The sequence below is a fragment of the Salmo trutta genome, chromosome 35, assembly GCF_901001165.1.
Source record: "Salmo trutta chromosome 35, fSalTru1.1, whole genome shotgun sequence".
In the NCBI taxonomy this organism is placed as follows: Eukaryota; Metazoa; Chordata; class Actinopteri; order Salmoniformes; family Salmonidae; genus Salmo; species Salmo trutta.
Window position 1 is genome coordinate 22556129 of NC_042991.1, and position 18931 is coordinate 22575059.

The 18931-nt window shown below is 47.8% G+C and overlaps 1 pseudogene; it reads right to left on the minus strand.

The window, feature by feature from the left end:
- LOC115174404 (laminin subunit alpha-2-like) overlaps nucleotides 1-18931 on the minus strand; it is a 159388-nt pseudogene that overhangs the window by 91300 nt on the left and 49157 nt on the right.

Here is an 18931-nt window from a genome sequence, read left to right on the forward strand (position 1 = left end):
TGCATGCTTGTAACTTCAGGCAAACATGGAGCAAGATGGCTGGGACGCTACACCACATGGCTTGATAGGTACTTTGGATAGGGGAATGGCCTGTTTCGTTTCTGAGCAGTGAGTTATGGAGCCTTCTTGTTTATAGAAATCTATGGAAATATGAAACAGAACATTTTGATTTCTTAATATATACTGTACATTGAACATGGTTTCACCTATAATTCATATTTTGACAAAGATCTATCAAATAGAACTGTATATCTAACTTTATCTCATGATCTAGGTAGGCTTAATATCCACTAAGAATGGGGCTGTGGTTCCTGGGAGCTGTGGGGCTGTGGTTCCTGGGAGAGGGTACACTCTTAGAAAAATGGTTCCAAAAGGGTGGAACCCTTTTTGGTTGCAGGTAGAACCCTTTTGGGTTTTTGTAGAACCATCTGTGGAAAGGGTTTTACATTGAACCCAAACGGGTTCTACCTGGAACCAAAAATGATTATTGAAAGGGTTCTCCTATGGGGACAGCCAAAGAACCCTTTTAGGTTCTAGATAGTACCTTTTTTTCAGAGTGTATGGTCGAGGGTGAGGGGTCCACATGGCACCGTCTGACACCCATTAACTCTCCCAGGCAACCTGGCAGCCTTGCTCTCTCAGACAAACAAGAAGGGTCTGTCTTAAACACTGATGTTTCCCGCCAGGTGTCTGTCTTCCCCATCTATAAATACCTCCTCAGCTCTTGCTCTTGGCCCCAAGCAGCCCCCTTTAAAAAAGGAAACATTCTCACCCCAACCTGACAACACACACCGCTCTATCTGACAGATCCTGGTGGATCAGGTACCCATGCCCACCCGCAGACAAGCTATACATAAACTCTAATGTCTCCGAGAGCTCAGAGACTCAGACAGAGAAGAGGCACAGGTTTGGAGGTCTGTGTCTATGTATCGAAAGCAGTGTCTATATATCTTTCCAACTGCCAAGATACTGTTGTGTATTCTCATCGACAGCTTCCATGTGTTCTCCTACCCACTCAGATCAACTTCCCTAAAATTTGAAGTGAAACCTCTTTCCCTGCTCTCTGGATAGACTTTTCCCCCCAAAATCAATAACCTTATTACTGGCAACTCTGCACTTGACTGAATGTACTCCTGGCCCCTGCAGTATGGCTTCCCATCGGGGTAGAGACCTCTTCACACGCCTCTTTTAGCTCCGACTGCCAATTTGTTTTCAGGGGTTGCAGTAGTTTGACAGTGCTGAGGTGATAGCTATTATTACCAACTAACCCTCCTTGGTCCTGCAGCAGAGCGTCCCTTGTTATCAGGCAGACAGTGCTCCACTTCCAGGGTTCAGTTCACTCTCACTATACTAGAGAGAGGTACTGTAGGTCCAGATGTGAAGAGGGACATTCTGAGAGCACACCTCTGTAACGTCCTTCACTTCACCGGCTCTCTCAGAGACCTGGGCCCCAGGCCCCCTGTTTTAGGCAGCCATGATAGATGAGGCCCCATCCTGTCTGTCAGCAGCCTAAATGGGCTTGTGTCCCCACATATGACCCGCAGGACCCAAATCCCTCCTTGCCCCACCTGGACTCTCTCGCTTTATAGTTCAAGAGCAGAGCAGTGCAGGCATCTCCCAGGCAGCGTGGCACAGGGATGGCAAGCATGCCCACAGCAGCCTGTCTCCATCTGTCAGAGAGCATGGGTCATAGAGAGGGGTGCCGCCTCACCCCCATCTCAGCCCTGCAGCAGCAAACCCACACCCACCACACAGCAATTAGAAATACTGCACCAACCATCCATCCCTCTGTCCCCACAGAGCATGAGATAGAAAGAGGGAGAGAGAGAAAAATAGAGAAAGAGAGGCAGAGAAATGTATGTATTTATGATGCAAATGAAATCAAAAGACCTCAGAAGAGATATGTGGGCATCGACTGCAAAGTGATCAATCTTCCCGCTGCTCCAGAGAGGATGGTCCTTTGTCTACTGACGCCTCTGGGAAAGATCCCAGCGCTTTGAAACATCAACTGAACCCCTCTGCAGCCTCTACACTTTTATGAGTGGCTTTCATAGCCACACAGTACCATATGGCAACTGAAATCAACAGACAAACCAGAAAAGACCACAGTGGCATATGGGTCTGCTATTGACATGCATGTGTATTGAATAACTATAAAATCCACTAGCCACCGGTGACAGACCAATACATCATCTAAAACTGCCAATAGTCATGAGCATAATCAAATCAGAAGTGATCCATATATAATTACATTAAATATGATTTAGACTAATTTAGGTCTATCTATAACCTATTGACATGGCTTCCTGTTTGGTTTTGATTTAGCAGAGCATAAAATAGGCCTACATACAGGTAACTACCAAAATAAAGGAAACACTAACATAAAGCGTCTTAATAAGACATTGGGCCACCACGAGCCAGAACAGCTTTAATGCAACTTGTCATAGATTCTACATGTGTCTGGAACTCTATTGGGATGCAACTCCATTCTTTCACTAGAAATAAATTCCATAATTTGGTGTTTTGTAGGTATTGGAAAACGCGGTCTCAGGCACCGTTCCAGAATCACCCATAAGCATTCAATTGGGTTGAGATCTGGTGGCTAAGACGGCCATGGCATATGGTTTACATCGTTTTCATGCACATCAAACCATTCAGTGACCACTCGTGCCCTGTGGATGGGGGCATTGTCATCCTATGGGGGCATAGCAATGGTAGCCACAATAATGTCTTGCCCAGCATTTTTATACAGTACATGACTCTAAGCATGATGGGATGTTAATTGACTCAGGAACTTAATTAACACAGGAACCACACCTGTGTGAATGCACCTGCTTTAAATATACTTTGTATCCCTCATTTACTCAAGTGTTTTCCTTTATAACCTATATACAGACATACAAAAAGATGCTTAGACATTCCCATTTCATTTCTAAGTGAGAAACGATTACAACCCATTGGAAAAGCAGGTCATCTACCAATACCAAACAGCAGCACAAAGCTAACAAAAGGTCCCTGAACAGCTCAAGTCAACTGGATTAAGGCTGTGATATAATTGTGCCTACAAAGGTTAACTCCCTTTGTCTGTGGGTACAGAGGCCTGGGCCACTCACTTGTCACAGCGTGCTCCCGTGTACCCCGGCTGCCATCGGTCACATATCAGCTCCCCTCGCAGGCCCACATGGCAGGTGGGGCTGAAACGACAATGTTTTTCAGCAATAGAAACAGGGAGTAGAAGAAAAAGAAAATAAGCTTGTATCAACAACCCCATCGTTCCACCCCCACAAACACAACAACATCACTGAGTTGAAAAAGAGGGAGAGTCCAGCTCCTGTCCTCCTCCTGATCCCAAAGATAGAGAGACGAGTTGAGCTGGCTGGGCTGGCTGTTGTGTCAGGTTCCAGGTTCCTGACTGAGGTCTGATTGAATGAGTGGTCTATTTCAGACAGCACTGGATCCCAGGACCAGGAACAATGGGGGGGCTAGTTCTACCGCTATGGTGACTAAGGATTAGAGTCATGATGAGAAAATAAAAGCTATTATAAGACGATAATGCATTACAGATAGAGGTCAGTGTGGCTAGATAAAGGTTCTGATTAAGTGCCGTATTAACCTATTTCCATATGACAAGTGATGACACACTTGTTGGACGAAATGTTGAAGGGACAGGCGCAGGGCTGGCGTTCTTTCGGCGTTCCCTTGTTAGCTTCCCCATAGAATCCAGGGATGCATTCATCACAGTGGAATCCGGTGGTGTGGTCAGTACAGCCCTGGGAATGTACAGTAGGTTATTTAGGTTTATAGGGTTAAATTATAGCAAATTAATGAATCCATTCTTTAAAGGGCCAATCCGCAGTTGCTACATACATTTTATGACTTATAAATTAATGATATGTACCCATTGGTTCTTGAAGAATATATCTTATAAAAGCCTCATGAACTCAGTTTAACTGTTGTACCCCATCAGAACCCAAAATATAAACTTGTTTTACTCCAATATTTGTAAAGAACATAAATGTGTAACAAACCCTATATAGCCACAAATAAATCTCTGTGATATCATGGAGTCCTTGTATCCATAGATCTGGCCAGGAAGCGGTTGGAACCTGGATGAACAATTAACAAAATTTGGTAAAATCTACAAAGAAACCCAAAGTTTCTCTCCATAGTGTCTGTCTGACAGGGATGGTCCGGTGAATAACTGACCGAGACTTTGTGAGCCTGATGTTGCCAAATTAAACGTAATGCATTTCCCCACAGATTGGCATTAACCCAAACTCTGGTAATGCACCGCTAATAAAATAAGAGCTGTTTTTTTCAGCTCCACGCCTCGTCAGCCCCAATAAAGACTAAACGCTCTTGAGTCAATTGCAGATGTCTACTCAGCATAATCACCAGAATAGAGAAGATTTCTTGATTACGGGGGGAGGGATGGGCACGCAGTTTAGTGTATGCGCACGCACAAGTGTGTGTGTGTGTTTTAGTGTGTAAATGTGTGAGTTTGTGTATTGGCTCTACCTATAAACCCCAGACGTGCTTGGCACAGAGCCGTAGAGCCTATCTCCGTTAAAATGACCAATCTCTTGTGGGATAAATAGTGAGAGCCTTTATAGATGCCAGTCAGAAAGGCACACTCTACCTAGCAGGAGAAAGCACACTCTACCTAGCAGGAGGAAAGCACACCCTACCCAGCAGAAGGAGGGCAAACTCAACCTACAGTAGCAGGAGGGGGGCAAACTCAACCTACAGTGGCAGGAGGGGGGCAAACTCAACCTACAGTGGCAGGAGGGGGGCAAACTCAACCTACAGTAGCAGGAGGAGGGTACACTCTACCTGCAGTAGCAGGAGGAGGGCACACTCTACCTACAGTAGCAGGAGGAGGGCACACTCTACCTGCAGTAGCAGGAGGAGGGCACACTCTACCTGCAGTAGCAGGAGGAGGATACACTCTACCTACAGTAGCAGGAGGAGGGCACACTCTACCTACAGTAGCAGGAGGAGGGAACTGCCGGTCTGCGGCCAACAAGGCTGAGTTCATCTCAGCCTATGCTACCCTCCAGTCCCTAGACTTCCTGGCGCTGACGGAAACATGGATCACCACAGATAACACTGCTACTCCTACTGCTCTCTCCTCGTCTGGCCACGTGTTCTCGCATACCCCTAGAGCATCGAGCCAGCGGGGTGGTGGCACTGGAATCCTCATCTCTCCCAAGTGGACATTCTCTCTTTCTCCCCTGACCCATCTGTCTATCTCCTCATTTGAATTCCATGCTGTCACAGTTACCAGCCCTTTCAAGCTTAACATCCTCATCATTTATCGCCCTCCAGGTTCCCTTGGAGAGTTCATCAATGAGCTTGACGCCTTGATAAGTTCCTTCCCTGAGGATGGCTCACCTCTAACAGTTCTGGGTGACTTTAACCTCCCCACGTCTACCTTCGACCCATTCCTCTCTGCCTCCTTCTTTCCACTCCTCTCCTCTTTTGACCTCACCCTCTCACCTTCCCCCCCTACTCACAAGGCAGGCAATACGCTTGACCTCATCTTTACTAGATGCTGTTCTTCCACTAATCTCATTGCAACTCCTCTCCAAGACTCCGACCACTACCTTGTATCCTTTTCCCTCTCGCTCTCATCAAAAACTTCTCACTCTGCCCCTACTCGGATGGTATTGCGCCGTCCCAACCTTCGCTCTCTCTCTCCTGCTACTCTCTCCTCTTCCATCCTATCATCTCTTCCCTCTGCTCAAACCTTCTCCAACCTATCTCCTGATTTTGCCTCCTCAACCCTCCTCTCCTCCCTCTCTGCATCCTTTGATTTTCTCTGTCCCCTATCCTCCAGGCCGGCTCGGTCCTCCCCTCCTGCTCCGTGGCTCGACGACTCACTGCGAGCTCACAGAACAGGGCTCCGGGCAGCCGAGCGGAAATGGAGGAAAACTCGCCTCCCTGCGGACCTCGCATCCTTTCACTCCCTCCTCTCTACATTTTCCTCTTCTGTCTCTGCTGCTAAAGCCACTTTCTACCACTCTAAATTCCAAGCATCTGCCTCTAACCCTAGGAAGCTTTTTGCTACCTTCTCCTCCCTCCTGAATCCTCCTCCCCCTCACCCCCCCCCCCCTCCTCCCTCACTGCGGATGACTTCGTCAACCATTTTGAAAAGAAGGTTGACGACATCCGATCCTCGTTTGCTAAGTCAAGCGACACCGCTGGTCCTGCTCACACTGCCCTACCCTGTGCTTTGACCTCTTTCTCCCCTCTCTCTCCAGATGAAATCTCGCGTCTTGTGACGGCCGGCCGCCCAACAACCTGCCCACTTGACCCTATCCCCTCCTCTCTTCTCCAGACCATTTCCGGAGACCTTCTCCCCTACCTCACCTCGCTCATCAACTCATCCTTGACCGCTGGCTACGTCCCTTCCGTCTTCAAGAGAGCGACAGTTGCACCCCTTCTGAAAAAACCTACACTAGATCCCTCCGATGTCATCAACTACAGACCAGTATCCCTTCTTTCTTTTCTCTCCAAAACTCTTGAACGTGCCGTCCTTGGCCAGCTCTCCTGCTATCTCTCTCAGAATGACCTTCTTGATCCTAATCAGTCAGGTTTCAAGACTGGGCATTCAACTGAGACTGCTCTTCTCTGTGTCACGGAGGCTCTCCGCACTGCTAAAGCTAACTCTCTCTCCTCTGCTCTCATCCTTCTAGACCTATCTGCTGCCTTTGATACTGTGAACCATCAGATCCTCCTCTCCACCCTCTCCGAGCTGGGCATCTCCGGCGCGGCCCACGCTTGGATTGCGTCCTACCTGACAGGTCGCTCCTACCAGGTGGCGTGGCGAGAAGCTGTCTCCGCACCACGTGCTCTCACCACTGGTGTCCCCCAGGGCTCTGTTCTAGGCCCTCTCCTATTCTCGCTATACACCAAGTCACTTGGCTCTGTCATATCCTCACACGGTCTCTCCTATCATTGCTATGCAGACGACACACAATTAATCTTCTCCTTTCCCCCTTCTGACAACCAGGTGGCGAATCGCATCTCTGCATGTCTGGCAGACATATCAGTGTGGATGACGGATCACCACCTCAAGCTGAACCTCGGCAAGACGGAGCTGCTCTTCCTCCCGGGGAAGGACTGCCCGTTCCATGATCTCGCCATCACGGTTGACAACTCCCTTGTGTCCTCCTCCCAGAGTGCTAAGAACCTTGGCGTGATCCTGGACAACACCCTGTCGTTCTCCACTAACATCAAGGCGGTGACCCGATCCTGTAGGTTCATGCTCTACAACATTCGCAGAGTACGACCCTGCCTCACACAGGAAGCGGCGCAGGTCCTAATCCAGGCACTTGTCATCTCCCGTCTGGATTACTGCAACTCGCTGTTGGCTGGGCTCCCTGCCTGTGCCATCAAACCCCTACAACTCATCCAGAACGCCGCAGCCCGTCTGGTGTTCAACCTTCCCAAGTTCTCTCACGTCACCCCGCTCCTCCGCTCTCTCCACTGGCTTCCAGTTGAAGCTCGCATCCGCTACAAGACCATGGTGCTTGCCTACGGAGCTGTGAGGGGAACGGCACCTCCGTACCTTCAGGCTCTGATCAGGCCCTACACCCAAACAAGGGCACTGCGTTCATCCACCTCTGGCCTGCTCGCCTCCCTACCTCTGAGGAAGCACAGTTCCCGCTCAGCCCAGTCAAAACTGTTCGCCGCTCTGGCACCCCAATGGTGGAACAATCTCCCTCACGATGCCAGGACAGCGGAGTCAATCACCACCTTCCGGAGACACCTGAAACCCCACCTCTTTAAGGAATACCTGGGATAGGATAAAGTAATCCTTCTAACCCCCCCCCCCTTTAAAGGATTTAGATGCACTATTGTAAAGTGTTTGTTCTACTGGATATTATAGGTGAATGCACCAATTTGTAAGTCGCTCTGGATAAGAGCGTCTGCTAAATGACTTAAATGTAAATGTAAATGTAAATGAGGGCACACTCTACCTACAGTAGCAGGAGGAGGGCACACTCTACCTGCAGTATCAGGAGGAGGGCACACTCTACCTGCAGTAGCAGGAGGAGGGCACACTCTACCTACAGTAGCAGGAGGAGGACACACTCTACCTGCAGTAGCAGGAGGAGGGCACACTCTACCTGCAGTAGCAGGAGGAGGGCACACTCTACCTACAGTAGCAGGAGGAGGGCACACTCTACCTGCAGTAGCAGGAGGAGGGCACACTCTACCTGCAGTAGCAGGAGGAGGGCACACTCTACCTACAGTAGCAGAAGGAGGGCACACTCTACCTACAGTAGCAGGAGGAGGGCACTCTACCTGCAGTAGCAGGAGGAGGGCACACTCTACCTACAGTAGCAGGAGGAGGGCACACTCTACCTACAGTAGCAGGAGGAGGGCACTCTACCTGCAATATCAGGAGGAGGGCAAACTCTACCTGCAGTAGCAGGAGGAGGGCACACTCTACCTACAGTAGCAGGAGGAGGGCACACTCTACCTGCAGTAGCAGGAGGAGGGCACACTCTACCTACAGTAGCAGGAGGAGGGCACACTCTACCTGCAGTAGCAGGAGGAGGGCACACTCTACCTACAGTAGCAGGAGGAGGGCACACTCTACCTACAGTAGCAGGAGGAGGGCACTCTACCTGCAGTAGCAGGAGGAGGGCACACTCTACCTACAGTAGCAGGAGGAGGGCACACTCTACCTACAGTAGCAGGAAGAGGGCACACTCTACCTGCAGTAGCAGGAAGAGGGCACACTCTACCTACAGTAGCAGGAGGAGGGCACACTCTACCTACAGTAGCAGGAGGAGGGCACACTCTACCTACAGTAGCAGGAGGAGGATACACTCTACCTGCAGTAGCAGGAGGAGGGCACACTCTATCTACAGTAGCAGGAGGGGGGACACTACCTAGCAGGAGCAGGGCACCCTCTACCTAGCAGGAGGAGGGCACACTCTACCTAGCAGGAGGAGGGCACCCTCTACCTAGCAGGAGGAGGGCACTCTACCTAGGGCACAGTCTACCTAGCAGGAGGAGGGCACCCTCTACCTAGCAGGAGGAGGGCACTCTACCTAGCAGGAGCAGGGCACACTACCTAGCAGGAGCAGGGCACACTACCTAGCAGGAGGAGGGCACTCTACCTAGGAGGAGGAGGGCACTCTACCTAGGAGGAGCAGGGCACACTACCTAGCAGGAGCAGGGCACACTACCTAGCAGGAGCAGGGCACTCTACCTAGGAGGAGCAGGGCACTCTACCTAGGAGGAGCAGGGCACTCTACCTAGGAGGAGGAGGACACACTACCTAGGAGGAGCAGGGCACTCTACCTAGGAGGAGGAGGGCACACTCAACCAGGGTTTAACTCAACATCATGGCATCATTCGCAGGCACCAACCGGCCTTGGAGGAGACAGCGGTAGGTCTCAGGAGAGTAGTCGATCGTAGACACCACACCTGACACAGGAACGCTCCTAACCTACAGAAGTAACAAATACCTTACGCATTCACAGGAATGGTGTAACGCCCTGGCCATAGAGAGGGGTTTTTGTTCTTTATTTTGGTTAGGCCAGGGTGTTACATTGGGTGGGCGTTCTATGTTCCTTTTTCTATGTTTTTGTATTTCTTTGTTTTGGGCTGAGTAGGGTTCCTAATCAGAGGCAGCTGTCTATCGTTGTCTCTGATTAGGAATCATACTTAGGCAGCCTGTTTTCCTTTGGGGTTTTGTGGGTAGTTGTTTTCTGTCTTGTGTGTGTTCACCTGGCAGAACTGTTGGCTTTCGTTTTCCCTGTTTGTTTTTGAAGTGTCTCATTAAAAATCATTATGACCATTTACCACGCTGCATCTTGGTCCCCTCTTCCAGACGATCGTTACAGAACTACCCACCACAACTGGATCAAGCAGCGTGCTCGGGAGGAGATGGACACCTGGTCTCGTCAGGAGTGGCTGGGGAGGAAAGACTGGACATGGGGCCAGGTGATCGAAAGATATCGGAGCCTACCCGGGAAGAAAGAGAGGCAGCCCCAAAACATTTTTTGGGGGGGGCACACGGGTAGTTCGGCTGGACCAGGGGTGAGGCCTGAGTCAACTACCCATGCTTTTCAGGTGCCTGCCTCTCGCACTCTCTCTCCAGTACGTCCTGTTCCTGCTCCCCGCACTAGCCTGAAGGTGTGTGTTACTAGTCTGGCATCTCCAAAGCCAGTCCCACGCATCAGGCCTACAATGCGCATTCCCTGTCCAGAGCCGCCCGCCAGTCCAGAGCCGCCAGAGCCGCCCGCCAGTCCGGAGCCGTCAGAGCCGCCCGCCAGTCCGGAGCCGCCAGAGCCGCCCGCCAGTCCGGAGCCGCAAGAGCCGCCCGCCAGTCCGGAGCCGCCAGAGCCGCCCGCCAGTCCAGAGCCGCCCGCCTGTCCGGAGCCGCCAGAGCCGCCCGCCAGCCTGGTGAGTCCTGTGCCTGCGCCCAGGGCCAGGCCTCCTTCATGTCTCCCCAGCCTGGTGAGTCCTGTGCCTGTGCCCAGGGCCAGGCCTCCTTCATGTCTCCCCAGCCTGGTGAATCCTGGGCCAGAGCAGCCAGAGCCGCCCGCCAGCCCGGAGCCGCCGGTGCCGCCAGAGCTGCCCGCCAGCCTGGTGAGTCCTGTGCCTGCACCCAGGGCCAGGCCTCCTTCATGTCTCCCCAGCCTGGTGAGTCCCGTGCCTGCGCCCAGGGCCTCCTTCATGTCTCCCCAGCCTGGTGAATCCTGGGCCAGAGCCGCCAGAGCCGCTCGCCAGCCCGGAGCCGCCGGGACCGCCAGCCAGCCCGGAGCCGCCCGCCAGCCCGGACCGCCGGAGCCGCCAGGGTCGCCCGCCAGCCGGGCGCAGCCAGGGTTGGTCGCCAGCCGGGCGCAGCCAGGGTTGCCCGCCAGTCCTCCGGCGCAGCTAGGGACGCCACCTAAGTGGCCAAAGCCAAGGGTGGAGTGGGGTCCACGTCCCGCACCCGAGCCGCCGCTGTAGGAAAGCCCACGCGGACCCTCCCCTTCAGAGTCAGGTTTTGCGGCCGGAGTCCGCACCTTTGGGGGGGGGGGGGGGGTACTGTAACGCCCTGGCCATAGATAGTGCTTTTTTGTTCTTTATTTTGGTTAGGCCAGGGTGTTACATTGGGTGGGCGTTCTATGTTCCTTTTTCTATGTTTTTGTATTTCTTTGTTTTGGGCTGAGTAGGGTTCCTAATCATAGGCAGCTGTCTATCGTTGTCTCTGATTAGGAATCATACTTAGGCAGCCTGTTTTCCTTTGGGGTTTTGTGGATAGTTGTTTTCTGTCTCGTTTGTGTTTGCACCTGACAGTATTGTTTGGCTGTCGGTTTTCTTGTTTTTTGTATAGTGTTCTTTCGTCATTAATAAATTCCTGAAGATGAACACTAACTCCGCTGCACCTTGGTCTACTCTCTCTTCAGACAGCCGTTACAAATGGCTAACTATTGAAATTCCTTCTGTCCTACCGGTTTAGGTAAAACAGCCTTTAGTTTTTATGCACTGCATACTTTGTAGTACATTTCTGAATATCCTATGATTGGACTAGTGCCTTTCTGTATTTTAGGGCATTGGTAAATCTTTTCAGGTGAATGTATGTGTTTTTTATCGTTTGTATTTTTGTATTGTTGTATTTCTCATGTTCATGCCTTTATTTATGTATCACTGCTTCCTTATCATTTATGTATTTTGTATTTGGTGCATTTTTGTGAAATACAGACTTTGGTCTCAATAGGACTTCCCTGCTTAAATAATGGTTTAAATAAATACAAATAAATAAATAAACATCCCATCAACATCTCCCCTCCAATTGCTCATAGCCTATATATAATAAAACATCCCATCACTGTTCTAGCAGACTGTCTGTTTTTATACTGAAGCAGGTCTAGTCTGATGTCTGAAGGTAGCGTCGAGGCAGTGTGGGGCATCTGCCAGGGGAAGCTGAGAGAGGTGAGGGTATACAGATGTCAGAGAGCGCTAGCTAGCTGTCAGAATGTGGACAGACAGACAGCTGAGGCTGGCCTCCGGCCCCGTGGACACAGCCATCCACACAACTCAAGTCTATCTGAGCACAGAGTCATGAAAAAACTCCACAGGCTACAGGCTGAGATCTGTCTCTACCTCTAAAGCCCTGATCATAACACAGGCTGAGATGAAAAGAGGGAGCAGAAAGTCAATACGATAGCAAAGTTGATCCTGGTTAGGTGGAATGCAGTTCTGAGATCTCAACAGCCTGTGACTGACAGGAACTAGTCCCTGTGTGTTAGATAGTCAATGTAAAACAGAAAAAAATGTGTGTGTTATAAGAGGATTATTCTAGCCAATTGAAATGTGAAAATACAGTGTAGAAGGTCCGGTTTAGTGATCAACATCTTTCCTCATCCCCCCCCCCCACCCCTACTTACTAAGCATTGTCGAGTGATGTCATCACATTGTGTGGCATGGCCGTGGCAGTCGCAGGGTTCACAAACTCCTTGGAAAACACTGCTATTAACCCTGCGATGCCCAGACGAACACATCTGCAACACAAACAGTCACCAAGGAATATCATTATTAGACAATGAAAATACGAGTACAGAATCTTGACAGTTTAAAGATACCAATTTGTAGATCAATAAAAAGCCAACAATGTAAAAACAAATCAACTGTCTCCAAGCTACAGGGGAAAAAACAAAATAAATACATGAAAAAAAAATTGGAGTTTAATTGTCTCGCCTCATAAGTTGTTTACGGTTTGTAATTAGTCCTACAAAGACGTAATGCATCAATGTTGCTGAACCAAGTGCTTTGGAGAGAAAACTGTAACATCATTCTGTCAGTTTAGAAATGCATCAGGAAAAGTAAGACTACATTTGAATTTGAAATGCTACATTCAGATCTTCAACCCAACTAATTTAAACACATCTTCAGTGAATTTTAAATGAATAGCATTAATTGGGGTAAGCAACTTGAGGTAAAACAATGACTGTTTTTATCTGAGTAGGTACACACACAAATCCAAAAGCAAAACATTAATCTGAATTTCAAGTAGGAGAACGGGGCATTGCACAAGCGTCACAATAGCATTGAAAATAAATGCCTTTCTCTGTCATTTTGTCAACTCTCCGTTGATACTGTGTTGTTCAATGCTCTCGTGGACACAGATCGGACACAACACACTGTCAGGCATCGCTCCACAAATGCTCTCATAAGGCTAAAAACAACAAGACAGAATGACAACAATAACAAACATGCTCTGTGTTTCGTCTCGCTCTGCACTTTCCCTCTATACTGACTTTGTTGTTAACAAGAAGTGCTACCCTGTTATACCTCTGCAGAGAGGAAGAAAGAGAAGGGCCAATGTAGGAGAAGGTGAAAACACTCACAATAATTAACGAAATACTTGTTGAGTTGAAGCAATGTCTACATACAGGAAGAGCATAATGGTGAGCATAGAACAGCCAGGATGTTTTTCTCAAGGGATAAGGACAGAGACAAAGCACAAGAGAAAAGCACGAAGGACCTAAAAACCAACACATACTGTATAAATAGATAGATAGATATTAGACCCCTTGGCATTGGGTGAAGAGAGTATAAAACAATCACCAATACACATACTATGAGGATTTACCTCCGCTTTACCCTTTCTAGAAAGGTTATGCTGTTGGATTTGGGGATATGAAACCTCAGATAGCATTTTTCTTAGTTCTCCGGGCGTTTAATGGTTTTGCTGAGGGAGAAAGGATTAGTACTGAGCCGGGAGCCCTGCACACTTCACAGAATGCCACCGCTGTTATTCATTGAGGTCACATCTAGCGCTCCCTCCCTCTCCATCACCTATAAAGACTTGATGATAACCGTGCATTCTATTTCATTCCCCCACTACCTCCCCCGCACACACACATTTGCTTGAGTCAGCACAAAATGCCACATGCCGAAATCAATACCCATCGCATTTTTTAATAGAAAAGACCGTTTTTAACCGAGACTACAGATTGCTGCAATAGCAAAAACTTCTTTGTATTTGTACCTGTACGCCAGCTTCTCTTTACACTTACAAGTCACCTACGGACACACTCGCGTAAGCATGCACACACACACATCCAAACTGACAAACACTTTACAATTAGCGGAAGTGACAACGACACACGAGCAGAGCCACTCTCACACAACCACTTTTCTCTTCATTTTTTTGCTGCCCTGAGGAAAACGTTAAAAAAACAAGTGAAATTATAACTGTGATTTACTTCACAAGACATTCCACCATATCCTGGAGGACAGTGAACATTGGCCATCTTCTGGAAAACTCACTGGCCACCTCCAGACTGACAGAATGGAGCCTGGTCAGGACAGGATAGACACACCAACAGCACAAGAGCATTATTAGAAAAGTGGTGGTTTATGGCAACATAAAAATAATCCAGTTCACACTAAATCAACTGTTGTAAAACATGACCACAGAACACAAAAACAAAGATTTAATAATGCCAAGCATCTCTCCAATATGTCCTGCCAGACCTCATAACGATGCCCTCTTTAACATACAGATAACATCAACCACAGAAAACCCCAGCTGATTTTGGCTTCTTGTGCCAAAGAGCAGATGCAGGATCAGATGCATTGTGGAACAGAACAGAACTGAACAGAACAGATCAGAACAGGATCAGATGCATTGTGGAACAGAGCAGAACAGATCAGAACAGAACAGAACAGATCAGAACAGGATCAGATGCACTGTGGAACAAAACAGAGGAGGGTGCAGTGTGTATGGTTACCTGTAGATGGCGACCTGCTCATTGCTGTGTGAGGCTCTGATGAGGAGGCTGCTCACATTAGTTAGAGCCATCATGAAGTCCCTCATGCTGACAGGCAGGCCTGTCTCCTGATTCTCAAAGTGGTCAGGGTAGAGCACAATCATCTTTGTGCTCTCCGAAAAAGGGTACACCGACAGACTGAATTGACTGTCAATCATTTTTATCCCGCTGCCCTGCAAGGAAGGAAAATGTTGGTCTTGTTGCTGAAATGTTTTTTATTGAACACACACAAGAAGGGTGTATAGGTACTGTCCCTTGTAGAAAATACCAGTATGTAATTATTTTATAAACATAAAAGAACAGACAGATACAAAAACACCCAGTTACAGGTAAAAAAATAAATGATACAATGATTCAATTTTCTATCTTTTTCCGCCCCTCGTTTGAGAGACAGCATCCAAGTTGGTGCATGTATTTTGTCGCCACATGCCAGAATGCTAAGTCTTGGCTCTGGCTGTCAATATTGGCCATAAATGGAGCATGGGTGTCACATATGAATAATACTCTATTCTGAGACACCATGAATAGCTAAATTGTATAAAGAGTGACATTTGCTAATATGAAACTTGTCTTTGTCCAGATTGTCCATCGACTCAATAATTGTGTGAGGTATTGTCAATGTAAGCATAGTAATTTATGTGTAGGTGTGAGCTCGAAGGAAATAGAGAAATCTGTGTGTGTGTTTGTGTGTGAGAGAGGGAGAGAGAGAGAGAGAGAGAGAGAGAGAGAGAGAGAGAGAGAGAGAGAGAGAGAGAAAGATGGAGTAGAGGGGGAGTCAGTGACTGCTGATAGAGTACAGCTAATGGAAGCATTGCCAGGTAAACTTTAAGGGTAAAGTCTTTAAACACACTGGTGGGAATCATCAGGGAGGAGTATCAGATGTTATTCATCCCGCCTGCTTATTTACTATTCCAGTGGCTGTTGGGAAATGACAATTTATGGGCAACGGCCACTTTGGAGTCTACATGCAAAGCAGGGTTTAACTATCAATAATGACGTGTCATACATCCAGGCTCCTCCCCTATCTCACATAGGACAAGTGCTCTCCTCTCTGCAATATATGAATAAAACCCAGTGACTGAGCTTAGGTGTCTGTCATCTGACACTAATGTGGCTGGCAATCTCTCCCTCAGACTCATAATTCAAACAGTCATGTACGAACACCAGTATAACAAATACACACTGAAGCTGAAGAGGGATCTCTCTGACCAACCTCCTCAAAAATCATCCACCAAATCAGTAAACATAGCATATTTTGGATTGAAAAAGGTTGACATTGAGTTGTTAGAAGAGCATTTGATCACTGATTGCACTAGAGACCAGGCTCTCTTGCTGGTTTTCAGATCCTCTGGATAAACTCATTATTCAGGATAAACTCAAAGGATGTAATCATGATCTGAGTTCTCCAGCTTTTGTGAAGAGGGCAAGAGGACATACATATCAATGTCACATCGCATTTGTGTGGCTGCGTCTGGGTTTTGAATGCCATCATCTGTATGTGTGTGCGTGACTGTGTGTGTGTCCATGAATTTGTGTGTGTGTGTGTGTGTGTGTGTGTGTGTATCCCTTCATTCAGAGCACAGGGAGAAAACCTCAACACATTCCTCATGGATCACACACAGAAATAAAAGACAGCGAATGAATCCTATCACGGCACTCGGCTGACTGAAGATGACAACGACGACAGATGAACCGCTGGTCCACGATGGAGGGTCAATAAAAGGACACCTCGCTAGCGTAATAGCCCAAGACGACAGAGAGAACGGACGACAGAGAGAACGGACGACAGCGAAAGAGTGTGTGTTGCGCATCGCTCCCAAGGTCACCGCCGGTCATCTCCTCCATGTCAGGATTGATGAAGCAACACTAAAAGAAATAATGTAATTGCTTCGCACACCGCTTCGGCAAAGTTGTGTGAGTGACAATAAAACACAGTGGGGAGCAGATAATGAAGCAGGCCTTTTGTCAGAGCAGCGTGCGATTGGGACCCACATACCTATATTAATCAAGCGAAACAAATCCTTTTTTTGGGACAATCGGATAGGCATCAGAAAGATAGAGATTATGTGAGATACACTATATATACACAAAGTATGTGGACACCCCTTCAAATTAGTGGATTTGGCTATTTCAGCCACACCCGTTGCTGACAGGTGTATAAAACCGAGCACACAGCCATGCAATCTCCATAGACAATCATTGGCAGTAGAATGGCCTTACTGAAGAGCTCAGTGACTTTCAACGTGGCACCGTCATAGAATGTCACCTTTCCAACAGGTCAGTTCGTCATATTTCTGCCCTGCTAGAGCTGCCCCGGTCAACTGTAAGTGCTCTTATTGTGAAGTGGAAACGTCTAGCAGCAACAAAGACTTAGCCATGAAGTGGTAGTCCACACAAGCACACAGAACGGGACAGCCGAGTGCTAAAAATAGTCTGTAACACTCACTACCGAGTTCCAAACTGCCTCTGGAAGCAACGTCAGCACAAGAACTGTTTCCATGGCCGAGCAGCCGCACAAAAGCCTAAGGTCACCATGTGCAATGCCAAGCGTCAGCTGGAGTGGTGTAAAGCTCGTCGCCATTGGACTCTGCAGCAGTGGAAACGCATTCTCTGGAGTGATGAATCAAGCTTCACCATCTGGTTTGCCCCAATGCTAGGCCCCTTAGTTCCAGTGAAGGTAAATCTTAACGCTACAGCGTACAATGACATTCTAGATGATTCTGTGCTTCCAACTTTGTGGCACCAGTTTGGGGAAGGCCTTTTTCTGTTTCAGCATGACAATGCCCCCGTACACAAAGTGAAGTCCATATAGAACTGGTTTGTCAAGATCGGTGTAGAAGAACTTGACTTGCCTGCACAGAACCCTGACCTCAACCCCATTGAACACTTTTGGGATGAAATGGAACGCCAACTGTGAGCCAGGCCTAACCTCCCAACATCAGTGGCCCAACCTCACTTGAATGAATGGAAGCAAGCACCCGCAGCAATGTTCCAACATCTAGTGGAAAGCCTTCCCAGAAGAGTGGAGGCTGTTATAGCAGCAAATGTGGGACCAAATCCATATTAATGCCCATGATTTTGGAATGAGATGTTCGATGAGCAGATGTCCATATACTTTTCGTCATGTAGTGTATCTTCTGAGCGCTGCACAAACGAATGCAGAGGCATGTTATAGTATGGAGCTAGACCAACTGACTAGATGCAAACCTCTCTGGGGACCACTATATGTTCATGTTAATGAACAGTGTTTGTTATACGGTTATATTATAAAAAATATACATGCATCCATTGCTGTGATGTTGGATGATACAGCTTCGTCAACAGAGCGCTTGTAAAAAGCATTAAAGTCTACTGAGTAACATCCTCCATGATTCATTTGATGAAGAATCCTCACTTCGAAGAACTCATTCTTGTCTTATTCTCAAGCTTGTATCGATTTCGGTAAACAACTCTGTGGATATCCAAACATACATTTTGTCTCGCACTATTCCACCCTAGCCTTCTTCTCTGAGTAACCTCTTCATAAGTTACCCTGTGTGAAAAAGATAGAGCTCTGCCATGGGGACCAGCAGGAACGTGTAAGACAACTGCATATGGGACACAAAAAGAATGCAGCACTACTAAGTTGAGCTCATTTTTGGAGGATCAGCTAATGACAGACAGATGCTGTCTAATACCTAGGAGCACATACAGACACAGAGATGTGTACGCACACACTGAACACACACACACACACAGAATTCACAACACATAGTTTATTGCCAAACCTTTTTTTCATGAAACCAGACATATCATTCAGACATGTCTGGCGTGAACTTCAACAAAAGATAAAAGGATCTTTAGAACTACAGAGGGACATGTCTCATGATCAGTCTGGGCCAATCAGGTTGAACATTACTTGGACCAACATTCTCTATTTTAGCACTTGCTCTATGAATGAGTTATTGTTGGCACCTAACCTAATGTACAGTGCCTTCGGGAAGTATTCAGATCCCTTGACTATTCCACATTTAGTTACGTTACAGCCATATTCTAAAATGGATTAAATTGTTTTTTCCCTCATCAAGACAATAATGACAAAACAAAAACAGTTTTTTTTAAAATGTTTGCTATTTCATAAATGAACTAAAATGTCACATTTACAT